The sequence below is a fragment of the Rhinopithecus bieti genome, unplaced genomic scaffold (genome assembly GCF_001698545.2).
Source record: "Rhinopithecus bieti isolate Rb0 unplaced genomic scaffold, ASM169854v2 scaffold_23460, whole genome shotgun sequence".
NCBI lineage: Eukaryota > Metazoa > Chordata > Mammalia > Primates > Cercopithecidae > Rhinopithecus > Rhinopithecus bieti.
Window position 1 is genome coordinate 930,015 of NW_016811040.1, and position 17,008 is coordinate 947,022.

At 44.1% G+C, this 17,008-nt stretch overlaps 1 protein-coding gene across 8 annotated transcripts in view; it reads right to left on the minus strand.

The window, feature by feature from the left end:
* The window catches only part of THRB (thyroid hormone receptor beta), a 377,294-nt gene that overhangs the window by 112,794 nt on the left and 247,492 nt on the right, over nucleotides 1-17,008 (minus strand). The window contains exon 1 of one of the 8 annotated variants that reach the window (XM_017893422.1): nucleotides 15,533-15,597. The exons of the other annotated variants lie outside the window; for them this stretch is intronic. The gene's annotated coding sequence lies outside the window, so the exon portion shown is untranslated. Of the gene's footprint in view, nucleotides 1-15,532; nucleotides 15,598-17,008 lie in introns of those variants that run through there. 8 annotated transcript variants of the gene reach the window in all.

Here is a 17,008-nt window from a genome sequence, read left to right on the forward strand (position 1 = left end):
GAGCAATAGAAAATTTGGGCACCCTCTTAGTCAGAATCTGCATTTGGACAAGACCTCCAGGTGATTCATGTGCACTTAAAAGTCATAGACACACTGCCCTAGAGAACTGAATCCATATTCTCATCTGCCCATTTATGACTTGTCCTCATCAGAACTGAACTCCCCCGCTCACCACTACCTTAATGAGATCCAAAAGCAACAGAGAGACTTGGCCCTCAGGCTGGGGATGGAGGCCTGGTGCGCGTCAGTGACCAGAGGTGCCCTGACCCAGGGAAGAATGCCGAGGAAGGCCGCACACAGACAGATGACACAGATGGACACGGGCCAGTGATGAACCTGGGTCACAGTCCTTCAGCATATTGCTGGAGACAGATTAGGATTAGGTTTCTTTTTCTGGAGTGTGTTCTGTGGCCAGTGGTGGATGGTGGTAGCACGTTGGCTTAGGAATAGCACTGAAGCCTGAGGCATGGGCTTGAGGTCCAACGTTGTAATATACTACCAGCTGTGGGATCAGAAGTAATTTCAAAGCACTGGAAACATGATTTCTCCAGTGTAAGATGAGGAACTGATACTTGTTCTGCTTATTTCACAAGGCTGGTATTTCTGAGGTTTGAAGATGATGTGAGTGGAAGTGCTGGGTAATCTATAGTGCACTGTGCACATGAAAGGGAGGAACAATCTTGTTAAATAACTGGTTGGAGAAGAAGGAGGAGGAGGCAGAGGAAGTGTGTGGATTATATTTACAACACAGATTTATGCATAGCCATTCATGCTCTGTCTCCACATCTAATGCTGCAGCAATGACTTCAAACCTCGATCATACTTCTTGTCCCATTCCGTGGAAATTGCATGTTTACATGGCTGCCTTTCCCACCACACTGTAATCTCTTTATGGCAGAGACTGCCTTTCTCATGTGTATATCTTCTACATCTTCTACACTGAGCAGAATGTCAGATACGTAACAGGTATCCAACAATATATGTTGAACAACTAAATAAGATGAATGAAGTTGACATAGCGAAGTGTAAGCTGCCAAATTGGCATCTGATGCAGGGGATGAGTAATCACTGCTAGGAAAATGCATTCTTGCCTCTGATTAGCTCATCAAGGATCTCTACCACAAGCCCTTTGTCCCATCCTTATTCGCCTGTCCAGCAGTGTTTTGAGTGAGAGGCACCAGGTTCTGAGATGCCTTAGGTGAGAGCACAGGTCGTATCTACAGTATTGTGGGTCCTGACCTTGTTGCTCCTCTTAGAAACCGCGCTGCCATTAACCTCCCCCTCCCAACCCGTGGAAGCTGCCATGTTTTCACGTGCTACCACTCCTGAATATTCTAAAGAGGTGGAGGAACTTGGTTTGAACGGTGCCCTACCATAGTGCCCCACCTCTGGCCAAACTGGCTCAAGACTTGAAGCGGACTAATAAGATGATTTTTCAGGATGAAAGAAAGGGAGGGAGTGAGGGAAAGACAGAGCGATTTTATCTAGTTCCTCTCTAGGGACATAATTTATCAGAAGTTAAAACTCTAAAACTGAGACCCTATCTCTCAGCCACCTGGAAAAAGTCCATTTGAAGGTGAGAGAGAGGATCCATCTGACATTCACAGAGAGCCTGAAGTGGAAGGAGAAAGCTGTGGTGCCTCTCGGCTCTTCCTGAGGCCCAGCTGTGTCCTCTTCTGCCCCTCCAAGGATTTGGCTACTCAGTCCTTCCTTGGATGCTCTCAGTAAAATATTACCCTTTTTACAATAAGCTAGTTTGACTCAGGTTTCTGTCACTTGCAACCAAAAGAATCCTGACTGATAATATTAAGATACAACATTAATACAAACGTGTCAGCATAGTTTTGTATGCTTTTTATTGTCTAGAAGGCAAAGCTATAAAATCCCAGTTATGTCCTTATGATATCATCAGTTAAAAATATCTTCATTTTCAAAATTCCAATTGAAAAGGCATATGAACTACAGGCAATTATTTTGTGTGGGGCAGAAAGCACCTAGGAACAGGGAAAAAAATCTTAATTCTTATTGAGACTTTAAAAAGTGTTATCACCACAAAATTTGGTACTAATGTTTTCTTTTTAGTACTATTTTCCTTCAACCATAGTACAATTTAGTACTTTAGTATTTTAGTGTTACTATTACTATATAACAGAAATAGTATTACTAATAATATTAATAGTATACTAGTGTTACTTTTACTGTAGTACTTTGGTATTATTTAGTATTTAGTAGTATTTAGTACCTTTTTCCTTCAGTGAGCTCTAGAGTTTTCAATGTAATTCCAGTAAAGCGTCTAACATACCCTCAGGGAAGGCAGGCCTCCCTTCCTGGTCTCCTATCCTATGTGGTGAGTGTTGGTAAAGTGCTCTGTACTGAGGAGGGGAATCCCAAGATGGTCCTTTCCACAGCCATGGCAGAGGCCCGGAGCTCACCAGCAAATCATGGGATTAAAGGAGAAAACAAAGTCCAAAAGCACTTAAAAGTAAAGCAAGCTGAGTTTCTTTACTTGCCAGGAAGGAAACAAGCACAGTGAAGGGCTTTGTAGGTCAGGGAGGAGGAAGGGTCAAGGACTTGATGGGTGAGAATGGGGTGGCTATGCTAATGAAGGATTGATACCTAGCACCTGTGTGTCATTCATTAAAACATGTGCTGTTTTTTTCTGGTCAAGGAAGTGTTTTCAATTAGATCCAGTGTGGGTTGGTGTACCACGGCCCTTCAAAGTCGATGGTCCTTTAACCACTTCAACAGTTCAGCACCAGGGGAAGGGAAATGCCATTCCATTTAGTCTTCTAGGCAAGTGCTACCCAAGTGGAGAATATTCCTTCAACATAGGTCATTCATTTGTTTGGTTATCGTGAGGCCTTGGTTGAGGCTACTCTGTTCAGGTTTTGTTCAAAGACAACACTGTGGCCTGTCCACAAGCAGCTTCTAAACTAACAGAGGGAGAGAACTGCACCAAATAAGTGCAAACGTGTATACAGGTTTCACCTTACCCGTCTCTTCAGAGTGGTCTGGGGCCATGAGAGAAGGAAAGGTTATTTCTACTTGGGCTTATTTGGGGAGGATTTTGAGTGGAAGTGACCCCAGGTCTTTAGGCCCTTCTTTTAAATAGACCTCTCCCCAGGTTATGATTTAACCCTTTGTTCTCATCCTTGTGCTCCTAAGGCCCATGGACTACTCTGAAAGGAATGAGCTCCATACAGAAAAATTGGGTGGCGACTTTACGTTACGCAGGTTTTAACCAGGGGTGTGATATGACCCAATGTGTGTTTTTAAAGCTTTACAGCAGCTCGTGGGTGGAGAGCAGACTGGTCAGGCTACGGAAGGTCCAGAAGAGAGAAAAAGGTGCTGGAATTTGAGTGCAGGTGGTGGAGATGGTGAGAGGCCTAGGTGTTTAAGTGACATTTAGGAGGTAGAAACAAGACTTGTGAAGAATGTGATACAAGCATTTAACACTGGGATAAACACTGCGGATGCAGATAGGTTAAGATTGGAGCCTCTCTGCCCTCAAGGAATTTACAATTCATTTTATAAGCTGGTTGGGAAGGAACAGCTAAAAATAAAAGTCACAGATGCCATGTGCCAAGGGGTGGTGCTGAGAATCATGCAGGTGGAGCCTTCCTCTGCCAGTTCTACCCGTTCTCAGCCCAGTGCTGTATCCCTTAAATAAAGCTCATTCCACTCATTGGAAGAGTAGAAAAGCAGGCATTCACCTCTCAAACACATAAAATGTGTTTGTATTTTAAAAATACAAATGATGGTAAAGTTATTATTGAATCCTCTGAAACTGAAAAGTAAATGGAATTATTATCAACACTTAGTAAATAGGTCCAGGGACTTTGGAAGGCCTTGGGCTCCATGCCACACTGTGAACTGTCGTTGCTGCTAATTACTCTAACAGCATCTTGGGCAGCATGGACAGAAATATAGCCTGTAGCTGGGCACTGTGGCATGCACTTGATACTCTTAGCTACTTGGGAGGCCAAGGTGGGAAGATTGCTTGAGCCCAGGAGTTTGAGACCAGCCTGGGCAACATAGTGAGAACTTGTCTCAAAAAAAAAGGAAAGAAAGAAAGAAAAGATAAAAAGAAGGAAGAAAGAAAGAAAGAGGAAGAAAAAGAGAAAAAGAAAGAAAGAAAGAAAGAAAGAAAGAAAGAAAGAAAGAAAGAAAGAAAGAAAGAAAGAAAGAAAGAAAGAAAGAAAGAAAGAAAGAAAGAAAGAAAGAGGGAAAGAGCCTGTAGGACATTGGTCAGACCACATGTGGGCTGCTACATTTTAAGAGGGATGTCTCATGTACAATATCCTGGCCGATGGAAAATATATCTTAAGGAAACATTGAAGGAAACCTAGAAAAGGGAAGAGTCACATGAGGGGTAGAGAGTGGTCTTCAAATATCTCAGAAGCTGTCACGTGGAAGAGAGTGCAGGCATGTTCAGTGGACAGAGGACGGGTGGAGAGATGCTTGGAGACTACTGAGGGGCCTTTCCCTGCCCTACCTGACATCTAAGAAGATACATGTCTCATAGGCTGGGGCAGCCACACAGAAGAACACAGTCTCCTTACCTTGCATTGCTTTTTGCTCTCAGGGCATGTTAAGCCTCTCTTGAGAAGACCTGGGTCTTTAAGCTGCAATGAAGTAGGCGCCGTGTGTATGAAATGGCTCCAGGGACAAGCTAAAATCCTGCTCCATGTCCCTCACTCCCTTCAAATTCTCCTTTAAAGCTTCATTCTTTAGCTGAGTGATCTCAGCTATTAGGGAGTATGCTCTCCTCAAGAAATGTAATGAAAAATTTCATTTCCATTTAATTATATCACTTGCCCCTCCCCTTGAAAAATGGGCAAGTGATTTGGTATATATTTTCAGAGGGTTCACAGATACTTTACAGGTGCAAAATCTACTCACAGCTGCCATATTAAGCTTTGGCTATGGACTTGATCAATCTTAAAATGCAGATCGCTAATGGAAAAGATATAAGTTGATGTTAATGTGATCTAGTGAATAGAATGAAAAGGAGACACAAGAGCTATTTTTGGTTGGGAGCAAAGAGAAGAGAACCTACAAGCAGTAGATTCCTTTGTGGGTGGAAGATGAGTTTCTAAAAACAAGCCTGGAGGCTGAAGAGGAATCCATCAACCCAAGGATCTGGTATAGGGCTGTCCCATTAACCCCATCAGACACCAACTCGGGCTTTAGATCATTCAAAATGAATTACTCATGAAGCCCACTCCTGCAAGGCTTAGGTGAAGAACCAGCCTGTAACTCAGGGACAGAAGAGCTGAACAAGAGGGATAAAAGATGTGTTTGAAGGCACTGAAGAGCCTGTGATTAATTACACCTGTATGAGGGAACCCAATGGTGATACTTGAGTTTGGCTTTGCGAAAATGAGCTGGGATTTTTTTCCAGGCAGGGGATGAAAAGCATGGCTCAGAAGCACCAAAAGAGTAAACGGTATGTGATTGTAGGAGCGGGGCAGGAAGTGACTATGAATGACACTGCAAATGCAGTTTCAGGCCAGATGGTGAATGGTCTTGAAAGAATTGCTGTGGAACTTGGGCTTTATCCTGTGAAAAATGGGGAGCCCTGGAAAGTCTTTAGGCAGTGATCCAGTGTGAGAAAGGCAGCCCTGCTGCAGTGTGGAGGAGGCCTGCTTGGGAGGGTCACCCTTTGGTGGCACCTCTTTGAGTGGGATCATTGCTATTAGGTTGATGCAAAAGCAATTGCTGTTTTTGCCATTACTTCTAATTGCTTTTGTTTTTGCACCTACCCAACACTTTCCTGTCTCAGTATTCAAGGTCACAAGGCTAGACCAGTGCCAGAGAGAACACCTGAACTCCTTCTTGTAGAATTCCAGCGCGCTTGCCCTGACCACACACCTTCGTCCCCTTGCGTTTCCTTTCTCTGTATCGAAACTACAGCACTGAAGGGACATCTGTAAAAATTACTCCATGAAAAATCTTTCCACGTAGACCTGGTGAGTCATTGTTTATCCAACCTGTGCACTGAATCAAAACATGCTTCCCCTCACAGCTCATCAACCTTTTCAGAGGAGAGGGGTCTGTGGCCTTTTCAAACTGTCTTCCTTAGTTTTTCTTCTCCGTGGCTGTCTCAGGAGGAAGGATAGCAGAGTGTTATGCAGCCTGATGTATCAGATGATGAGATTTAACAGGGCTCATCTGTTAATACTTCAGCAGGTGCTTCATGGCCAGCCCAAGGAAGCCATGACTAACTGGGTTGGGGGCTGTGGGTTGGGGAACCGTCATTAGAAATTCTCTTGGTTCATTTTAAAAGGTCAGACCCCTGAGTGTTATGTTATTACATACCCTAGCCTGAGACCATTAAAGCTGGGAAGACCTTCAGAGAAGGACACATCCATCTTCTCACCTGGCATTGAGCAAACGTGACAGATGCAGAATCAGTGGATGCGCTAGATTTCCTAAGAAGTTGCCGTGTAAGAGGGGGGCATAGCTTGGGGATGTGTCTTGAAGTTGTGTTTAGGTAGCAAGCAATTATTTTTATGAAGTTTACTTGGTATTGTGGGGTGCTGGGCATGACTGGAGTTCATGGGATGGGGCTGAGCCCCTCACCCCACCCTGCTCCCACTTGAGCCTTCTCACAGCTCTGTCTGTGGCATCTGGAAGCACAGCTGAATAAATGCAAATGGCTGTCCCCCCAGGAGGTCTGCACCCCATGCTAGGAGGGCAGTGAGGTTGTGGATCTCTTAGGGGTAAAAGTGGAGTTTCCCCTTCTTTTCCTCTTCCCCCTCACAGGAGGAGAGGGAGAGCTATACATCAAACCTTTGACCTTGGCATTTGGGAAATATTTTAAAGAACAAGTCCAATCCCAGGTATGGAGGAAAGGCTCCTGGACTGGGCATCATTACAGATGGCTTTGGGTCTCAGTTTAGTAGTTTGGGGATCATGGACAAGTTCCTTTAACTCTCCAAGCCTCATTTGTAAAGATAAATCACAATTCCTGCCCTCTCAGGGTTATGCTGAGGACAAAAGGAATTGGAAAATGCCTGTAAATTTAAAAGGAGAACACAAATGTAATGTATTGGGAGACTTCTTTATTGTTATAGTCATCATTATTATGATCTCCTCATCTCCTGGCCAGCCTCAATCATCCCACAGGCATGGGGAACTGAAGCTCTTGCCTGGTCTAACTTCAAGGCTCCCTGAGGTCATTTAAAGACTCAAGAACAGTACAGAGTCCACCTCCCCAGATGCCATCACCACTAAGATTAAAAGGAGGTGAAATTGCTTCTCTTTCACCTGCCATTCTCCTCTTGCAAGGCTGAATTTTACCTTTTGTGAAAATTTTTTTTCCCTTTCAAGGTCACTTTGCATGTTCATTTAACCTTGTTATGGGGAGTAAGAAAGTTTGGACACAGAAATAAATTTGTTCCCAAGTCTATAGCATCCTAAGTGCAGCCCCGGTTGTCCTTCCCCGAGGCCTTTGCATTTAAATATTAAATCTAGGACCCAATGAAGTGAATAAATAATGGTTGAATTTCTCATGATAGGAATCAGTTAAGAACTCAAATAGGAGAACAGAGGCAAGGTGTTTTCAAATCATACCACACTGTGATCCACCTTTTGTATTCAGTAAAACTAACCCTATTTGGGAATATAGTATCAAAAAATCAGTAAGAGAAAAAAACATGAAAAGCTAGTGTAGTTAGACTGGGCATGAGGCTACAGGGGAACATAAGACTCTGAGTTAGTAAAAATGTGGAAAACTAGTGAAAGCTCTGTCAGTCCCGTAGCCCAGGTATTAATCTGAGTGGGTCACTTCTTGGAGGGGAAGGCAGTCAGAGTCTCTCCATTGGGTGTGGCAGGAGACTCAAGCCCCACATAACAGACTTTAGCAAATGACTGTTGAATGGCAAAGCTATACTTTTCATTTTCAGATTTTCAGGCAGTCTCTGCAAGCGTTTTGCCTTTGGGAAGGGAGATAATTCAACCAGGGTCTGTGATTGAAGCTGAGCTTAATTTGCTGTTGCTGATATTCCTTTCTGTTCTTAGTAAAATAATTCACTTTTACTTCCACTCCACCCACTCTCTCAATTCAAGTTCAACAATCTCATTCTAGAGTTCACTCTACTCTTTATGTTAGTCAACATCCAGGCCAAATCACCGTCCTCTTCTCTCTCTTCCCCTTCACCTCTCCTTTTTCCACCTCTCTCCCAGGCAAAGTCACCATGGCATGTTGCAAAGAGCATTGGCCTCGCCACTTAAATATGGGATACTGAGTCAGGAGTAACCATTCCCAAAATGGGAATAAGGCCATACATCTCAAAGGCGACATTGGGTTAAGTGAGACGTGCGTACTTAATCAATGGTAGTATTCTACACCCTTCTCTGCTGGGTTCTGGGGCTACAAGCAGAGTAAAATCTGATTCCTGTGTTGAGGACTAGGTCAGCAGTGGTAGAGGTGGAGTGGGCCTTAAACAAACATAGCCCCCTGCAAATCTAAAAGCATCAACTACATCTAATTTATTGTCACATTGAGTGAAACATGGAGCACTTTTAAGCCAAATAAGGTAGTGATTAAAAGTAAAGAAGAAAACAGCCAGTAAAACTTTTATGAGACCAACCTGAAAGGACCAGCTTGGCCACCTGCTGTTTATAGTGTAGTTTCCTTATGGCTGTCTTTCTCTACAGGTGGCCTATCATCTCTGAACACTCCTGAGAAACGGAAGATAGTCTCTTAAGAGGGCAGCCCAGAGGTAGTTTGAGGAAACGTCTGACAGCAGGAAACGTCTGACAGCAGATGCCCCTTTGGCCAAAGCATGCTGTTAAAACTGACTCTAGTGACACCTGGTGGAGAGTACGGTAACTTCTCCCTGCTAAAGAAAGGCTCTGTGTGTGTGTGTGTGTGTGTGTGTGTGTGTGTGTGTGTGTGTGTGATGAACGGACTGGAAATACATTCATCATGTCAGAGAAATTAACTCCTAAGGAATGAGGGTACCATGCAAAACCACGAGATGCCAGAACATATAATTGTGGTTAGGTGACTCACTGAGACACATGCATGAAAAACAACAAACAAGAATGTGAAAATAAAACATTAAGGCTGCAGCAAATGATTTATTACTGATTTTTAAAAAGAGTTGGATAACGAGTAAGACAGTAACAAACAATCCACTCCCTCCCGCAACCCTGGATGGCGTCATAAGAAAAGACTCTAGTACTTGACCACTTGATAGTATCATCTGAAATTTAAAAGAAAATTCAATCTTGTCCCAGGGAGACAGTGTCTCTCAGTCTGAGTCAGTGCTCTGCTGCCTCTGGAATCTGCAGTGAGCTCCTTCAGATTTTTATCCCTGGGATAAAAATAATAATCTTCCTAAATGGGATGTTACGAAGACTGCTGTGCTCCTAAAATTCCCTTGAAGATGAAAATAAAATTATCCTAATAAATATAGTTATAACTGTTCACTACTTCTTCAATGTCAAATGGGGGTCAGGGAACATGGGGCTACATTGCAAAGCTCTTGCAGAAATTGACTTCAGAAACTTTGTCTCCATTCTCACGCATTAGATTCTTTTTTTTTTTTTGAGACAGAGTCTCGCTCTGTCACCTAGGCTGGAGTGCAGTGGCATGATCTCACCTCACAACAACCTCTTTCTCCTGGGTTCAAGCAATTCTCCTATCTCAGTCCCCTGAGTAGTTGGAATCACAGGCACAAGCCACCATGCCTGGCTAAGTTTTGTATTTTTAGTAGAGCCAGGGTTTCACCATGTTGGCCAGGCTGGTCTTGAACTCTTGGCCTCAAGTGATCTGCCCATCTCGGCCTCCGAAAGTGCTGGGATTACAGGCGTGAGCCACTGCATTCAGTCACACATTAGGTTTTTGTTTGATTCTGCTTGGTAAAGGTTCTGTTGGCTCTTTATCAGAAATTCCAGTGGTTTTCTGTGAGGTGTCAGGTGCATGGTATAGCACACAGAGCCTGAATTTGTCTTTCAACAGTGTGTATCAAAGGTGATTTTCAGGAATGCACCAGAGCAATTTAGTTCAAATTTGCAAGAGTTAATCCATCCGATTTGGAACACTAAATGATAATTTAGGTCATCATTATTATTATTTGATGGAGTCTTGCTATGTTGCCCAGGCTGGTCTCAAATTCCTAGCCTCAAGCAATTCTCCTGTCTCAGCCTCTATCATTATTGTTTATTATTTTGAAAAATCACAGGAGCCTTGGTTAAGGGTTGTGTCAGGGAGCTGGGATGGGTAGATCTGGGTAGGAAGGTTATAAAGGAAAGAAACCCCTCAAAGATGCTAACTAGTTCTAATTTTCTTTTAGCTTCTCCCCTGCTAATATTTAAATTCAGAATGTGTATTTCCTGCAATGCGATGGCTTAAATGCATAATCCTGCCATGCAGTTGTGTGCAGTTGCGTGCACATGAAGAATGTGTGCAGTTAAACTATACCTGGGGAAAGTCATGCTGTAACAGAAATTCCCAACTTTCTCAGTGTATGCCACTTAGTGTTTCAGTAATATTTTTTACGGTGACCCTTGGTCAAAAGAAATACTTAAATGCCCCGTTTATGAAGTTATGAGGTCCAAACAGCTTGATAGTTGAATTTGCATGGTGTCTGACAGTTGTTTCTGGGTTTCTCTCAAAAATTAAAAACATCCCACTGTATTTCTGTGGGGTTGCTGTGGTACCCAAGGTGCTCCGGTAGAGATTTTGGGAACCACGGCTGTAACAGCTTTGAAAATCAGTGAAAAGTCTACAAGTGTGATTTGCATTATCTCCTTTCACCCCCCACTCTTTGTGAGACCATGGCCACAACATTTCACCTAAAGGTGCCATTTAAAAGTTTCATACAGCCAAGTGAGTCGGCCTGGCTTACCACTGTGGCATGGAGAATATGAGAAAGAGACACAGAGTGAAGTCTTAGCAGGATTTAAGGCAGCCCTGAGAATAAATCAGGCTTAGTTATTATTCAGTAGTTTACTAAGCCCACATCATATGGGGAGGCTATGACGAAGAACCTAAAAAGTAAAAGAACACAGCCCTTATATCATCTGAGAAGAGGATGCGATAGGTCAGATTATCATTGGGAATTACACGGATGCCAACCATAGCTGAGAAGCTGGCTAGATACTGAACACTTCACATTCTTAGGTAAAAATCACACAAATAAGCACAAGATGTTCAACATGTTGGAAGAGTTGTATGAATTCATCAATAGATGAATAAATGACCAGTTGCCTGCATTCCAATTCTGTTCTGCTTCTGACTTACAGGTAGCAATGAGCTACCTATAGCATAAGCTAAACTAGTGTCTTTCAAACTTTAGTGAGCATGTGAAGGGCTTGTTAAAACCAACTGCTGGGCTCCATTCCCAGAGTTTCTGGTCCAGTTAGTTTGGGGGTGCCTGAGAGTCTGCACATCTAACAAGTTCCTAGGTGATCTGGACATACTTTCCAGGGCCCACATGTTGAGAACCATCAGCCTGATCCATTTAAGAACATGTTGGAGGAACTAAGGAGTCATCCTGGTAGGCTATACTCACTCAACACATGGCAGGCACCCCCACCTCTCCATCCTGACCAGCACATGGTTAGCCTTCTCTAGAACATTTCCAGCGAACGGCAGCTTACTCTGGCCAACACATCCAGTTCTGTTGGTGGACTGTGCCCACTGAGGGCCACTTGCATTTTAAATGGGCACAGCTGAATTTGGGACACTCAAGTCCTGTGGCACCAAAATGGCAATGTGACACAATGGGAAGGGGAGTGTACCAATTGGGCACTTTTATTTTGTATTTTCCAAAAGATTGGCTTTGCACTCTGCTTACTTGTAAGTATGGGCACAACCACAAAGGATGTAGAAAGGTTCTCAGTTCTCAAGGAGGGGTTTTCACGGCAGACTCATCTGAGGAGCTTTGCTCACTATCTCCAGGCCCGGGCCCAATAATGTGTACTTAGAAAAGGCCACTCAGGTGATTCCGTTGAGACCTTCTGCTCACGGGAGAAGTGCTTGAGTTTGAGTGTGGAGACAGGTCATCCTACTGTCACCTCTTAACCCTACAGCCATTTGCTCTGCCACTGTGAGCCCACATGTGTATGTCTCACTGTATTATGTCCGGCTCAACTTCCTCAGGCCTACAGAGAAATCTATTCTTGTCCCTCTTGTCACCCTTCCTTGGATGGTGGCAGTCATGGCCAGTGTGGCTTATCCAAAGCACATGGCCAATTAAAACTCATTAGCTAGGTGCTAGAGAACAGATCCAAAAAGGGGTACCTGCTATTGCACCAACAAACCAAGTGTACCTTTCTAGTGGACTTCTATACCGAACCCTCCTCACCTGCCCCTTGTATTTATTTTCTTAGAGCAGGGTTCTCAAAGTGTGCAGACAGCAGAATCAGATCACTTGGGAACAAGAGAGCAATGCAGATGCTTGGCCTGTATCCCAGACCTAATGGGTTATAAACTCTGAAGGTGGGGTTTGAGGCCTGTGTTTCCAATGCACGCTTGAGTTTGAGAACTACCGCTTTATAGTTTTGGTGCACTCCCCTGCCCATCGCCACAAATTAGGTCTTCAAAAGGTGGGGACCACCCTCCTTCCTCCCCCAACAAGTTAGCACAGTGATCGGTGCATAGTAGGAACTCAAAAAACATTAGTTATTTCTTGAAGCGAGGGCAGCTGTACTGCCTGCTCACAAGAGTGGATAAACACTCCCTTGGCGTGCCACCTCTGAGAGGTTGCCAACTCTGGGTCTCAATTCTCTCCCATTTCTTATGGGTTGTATTTTCCATATTTACAAATCAGCTTTCCCTAAATCCTCTCCAAGATTTTTACATTCTTTTCAGCTCAGGAAGCCAAAAACAAGATGGCATGTTTTAGCCAATGTCTGTTTCCTGCTGGGTGGGGGGAAGGGCATTTCTGCATGATTCTTAAATTCCATACTCCCAGCATGGTGATTATTTTCCGAACAATAGAACCAGATTGCTGATTCATGTTCGGCTCACGGCTCCAAGCATTTTTTTTTTTTTCCTGCTGTACTTGTGCCGATGCAACACAATAATGTTCTATTCATCCCTCTGAATTAGAAATGCCAGCAGCTCAGATATGCAACTGAAGAATCCCCCCTCCCCTGTGGCTTATTTAAAGCCTTCCCACAAATAACACATTTTGAAATATTAGACGGTGCTCACTTTGAGCCATTTGGCTTGGGCAAGGACAGTTAAAACTTATTTTTTTCTCAGCTGCTCCTTGCACAATGCCTGGCACACTGTCACTATTATTCTTAAACACTGTTTGTTGAGTGAATCGCATACCCTCTTCTTGAAGTTCAAGCCTTATCCTTCTCTTCTGCCCTGATATATTACAATAAGCCCTTTCTTAGGTGCAGAGAGAAAGCCCCGCTCTCACATTCAGAGGCTTGTGTTTGGATCCAGCCAAAGAATGAGATTGACCTCAAGGTCTGATGATCCAGGTGGGCTCCAGCCAGCCCCATCCCAGTTTGCACACTGTCTGCAGCACCAGTCCTGCCACTGCTACAGCAGCGAGATCTTTGGCTGCCTCTCAGCACAGCTTTGCCAATGAGCAAGTGGGGTCATCTGTGGGGTTTTGTTTCCTAGCTGCAAAGTCAAACCAGGGGGACTCCTTAGTGCTCTGAAAGCTCTATGGTCAACCTGGCTTGCACATCAAAATCACCTGCGCATCTTTGGGAAAAAAAAAAAAAAAAATCCCAGTGCCCAGGTGCACTCCAGGCCAATTAGTGTTTGCAGCTCAGGCCTCAGTGTGTGAAGCGGCCTGGGTGATTCTGACGCGCAGCCGAGGTTGAGAGCCACTTAGGTTTACAGGCCCTAAAGTAGCCTCTAAGGTAGTATCCAGGGGTCTCCTGCAACTGCCCTTGCCCCTCCTCATCTCTGTTTAAAATGGCATTCCAACAGTTAGAATACGATTCCGCTGCTGTCACCCCTCTGCTCACAATCCCACTGGCTCCCCCAAGGATCTGCAACATCTGCCTCTCTGTCTCTCCTCTCCCAGTTTCAGCTTCACCAACTCCTTCCTATTCCTCAAACATGTCATATGCGGCCCCTGCAAGCGGGCCTTTTGTGTCAGGATTTTCCCTTGCCTGAAATGCTCATGCCTGCAACACCTGCTTGGGTCCCTCCCTCACCTCCATTAAGGGCTGAACACCTGAACTTCTCAGGGATGCCTATTTGAACATCCCAGTGCTGTCACCTGCCCCTTCCCTGGGCACTGCACTTCCCAATACCCCTTATCTTCCTCTCCTGTCTCTCTTTGCCTCAGTACTTAGCGTCTTTTAACATGTTGTACATTTTACTTCCGTGCTTTGCTGCTGCTGTTGTTGACTGTTTTGTCTCCCTCTGCTAGGAAGTCAGCTCTATGGGGACAGGGATCTTTTTCGTTCTGTTTACTGATGACCCCAAGTGCTAACACAGTGTGCAGTTCATAGCAGGCCCTTAGTAAATACTTGTTAAATGGAGACCATCCTTGTTGGGGGTGCTGGGGATAGGTGCTGAATGGAGGAAGGGAGGCTCAGTGACACAAAAGGAGACAAATTTTCTCAAAAATGACAGATTTTGAGGAAACACTTATTAAATTCTAATTATGAGGAGTTGCCAGGCAATGTCTAGGTAAAAAAAAAAAAAAAAAAAAAAAAGGCACATGCTAGAGACAGGAAGTGGATGAGTGCTCAGCTAGGGTGGGGTAGTGGGAGTGGGGGATTGGTTTAAGGCTGGGGAGTGACTGCTCATGGATACAAGGGCTTCTTTTGGGGTGGATGAAGGTATCCTAAAAGGAGATTGTGGTGACGGCAGTACATAAATGGCTGTAAATACACCAAAATCCACTGAACTGTATATTTTCAATGGATAAACTTTGTTATATAAATTATGTCTCAATAAAACTGTTAAAAATACACACCTAACTGAAACATCATACAAGGTGTTAAAGACAGAGCTGAAAAAGAAGTAGGCTATTATTATTTCTGGTCAGGCATATGGATTTTCTCTGGCTTGAGTTTTGAATTAGGAGTGAGAGAAAACCGTCCTTATCTCTCATTTGCTACCGGAGAAATCTATTTATTGGTAGAGAAATGTAACTGAAACTTTCTGATCAAGGCCTACCTCAAGAGCAATTTATTTGGATTAAATGGCTTTCCTTAATAATTTCCACATCTATCAAAATTCTGCAGTCTTTTCTAGGCCTCCAGGGCAGTTTTGGAAAACAAACAGCTACTTTGTATGAAACTGAACTTTGACACTTTTGAACTTATAATGCCAAAGAAAACTCCAGGCATGTTGACATCAGTGCCTACTGATGGGCAATTGCCCCACACAAACAGAGCTCAAAGTGTCTGTGGCAGTGAACTGAGATGTTGCTTAGCTAGCAGCCCTGTGAATCTTCCTCCTGAGAACTCACTGATGTTATGGTTATCTAATAATATATATGGAACAATAACAGCACATTGCAGTGAAAATGATGCATGGTTACAACTCAATGAAGACCATTCTCCCTCTTCTGGGAGCTTAACAGCATACCTTGTTAAGCTGTGAAGGGGGAAACTTTCTTTCTGTTCTTCTGCCTGTTTCTCTGCTCAAAATCTTGACACACGCCCACCAGTGCACAAAGGGTCTGTTTGAACAAAGGTCAGGAGGCTATCCAGAGTCCTGGCTTCAACCTTCTCTTTCGGGAATCCCTAAGATGTGAGCAACGTGATGACATGAGAAGATTCTTGGGGACTGCTGCTGTGCGTCTGGAGAACTCCTGAGGAGGACACAGTCACTATGCCATCAATAATCAGAATGTTTGAAGGAATGGATAAGTTTTCTGCTCGTTGATGAAACAGAGGGCCAGAGGACTGAGAAACTTGTCCCTTGTCACCCAGCTGGCAAGGGGAAGAGTTAGACTGCCAACCCACAACAAGTGCTTTTAACTGCTGAGCCATTCTGCTTCCCACCTGCAAGGTGCACATCACTCAGCTGGGTGCCATGATGGGCACAGAGATGACTAAGTCCCTCCCCTTTCCTTCTGACAGATATTCACTGGTAGAGGAGACAGGATGTGCACAAACAATTCTAATTAGGGGAGGCTGTATCTGTACTCTGTCAGAAGTGCAGAGGGCCATGAGTGTGTGTGGAAGAGAAAGAATAACAAAAAACCCAACTTTACAAACCATGGACACTCCACAGGTTACCATGCCTCCCCGCACAGGGACCATGCCAATTTTTCTCTGTCAAGATCCAGCTATAAACTGAGGGCCTGGTCAGGTGTGGTGGCTCATACTTATAATCCCAGCACTTTGCGAGGCCGAGGCGGGCAGATCACTCGAGGTCAGGAGTTTGAGACCAGCCTGGCCAATATAGTGAAACCCCATCTCTACTAAAAATAGAAAAATTAGCCGGGTGTGGTGGCGCATGCCTGTAATCCCAGCGACTTGGGAGGCTGAGGCAGGAGAATCACTTGAACCTGGGAGGCAGAGGTTGCAGTGAGCTGAGATAGTGGCACTGCACTCCAGCCTGAGCAACAGAGCGAGACTCTGTCACAAAATAAAACAAAACAGAGGGTCTTTCATAATGTGGGTTATGTAAAGTATAGTTTATTGGTTTGGTATCACTTTGATCACGCAATCTGGATGCTTGGACAGAATAGCTACATCAGCTTGTTTTAATTTCATTTGTACATGTGTCCCCAAAGATAGCATGTCCCTTGTGGGAATTAAATGAGTTCATGCAAGAAAAGGGCTTAGGATAGTACCTTGCACATAGTAGGTGCTCAGTAAATGTGAGTTGTTATTGTTATGCATAGTTAATCCAAGGTTCTGGAGAATTGAGTACTGGGTACTAGAGACCTAATTCCATAGGGTCCTGGTCATTTTGTTACACACCAAGAGAAGAGCTGGCAAGTGAAGTGTGTTCCTTTCATGGGGGTGTCAAGAAAGAAGGCAGTGGAACACTCACTGAGTGCCACTGCTGCCTACTGAGAACTTGATTTACTTCATGCACTGGTTGTAGGGT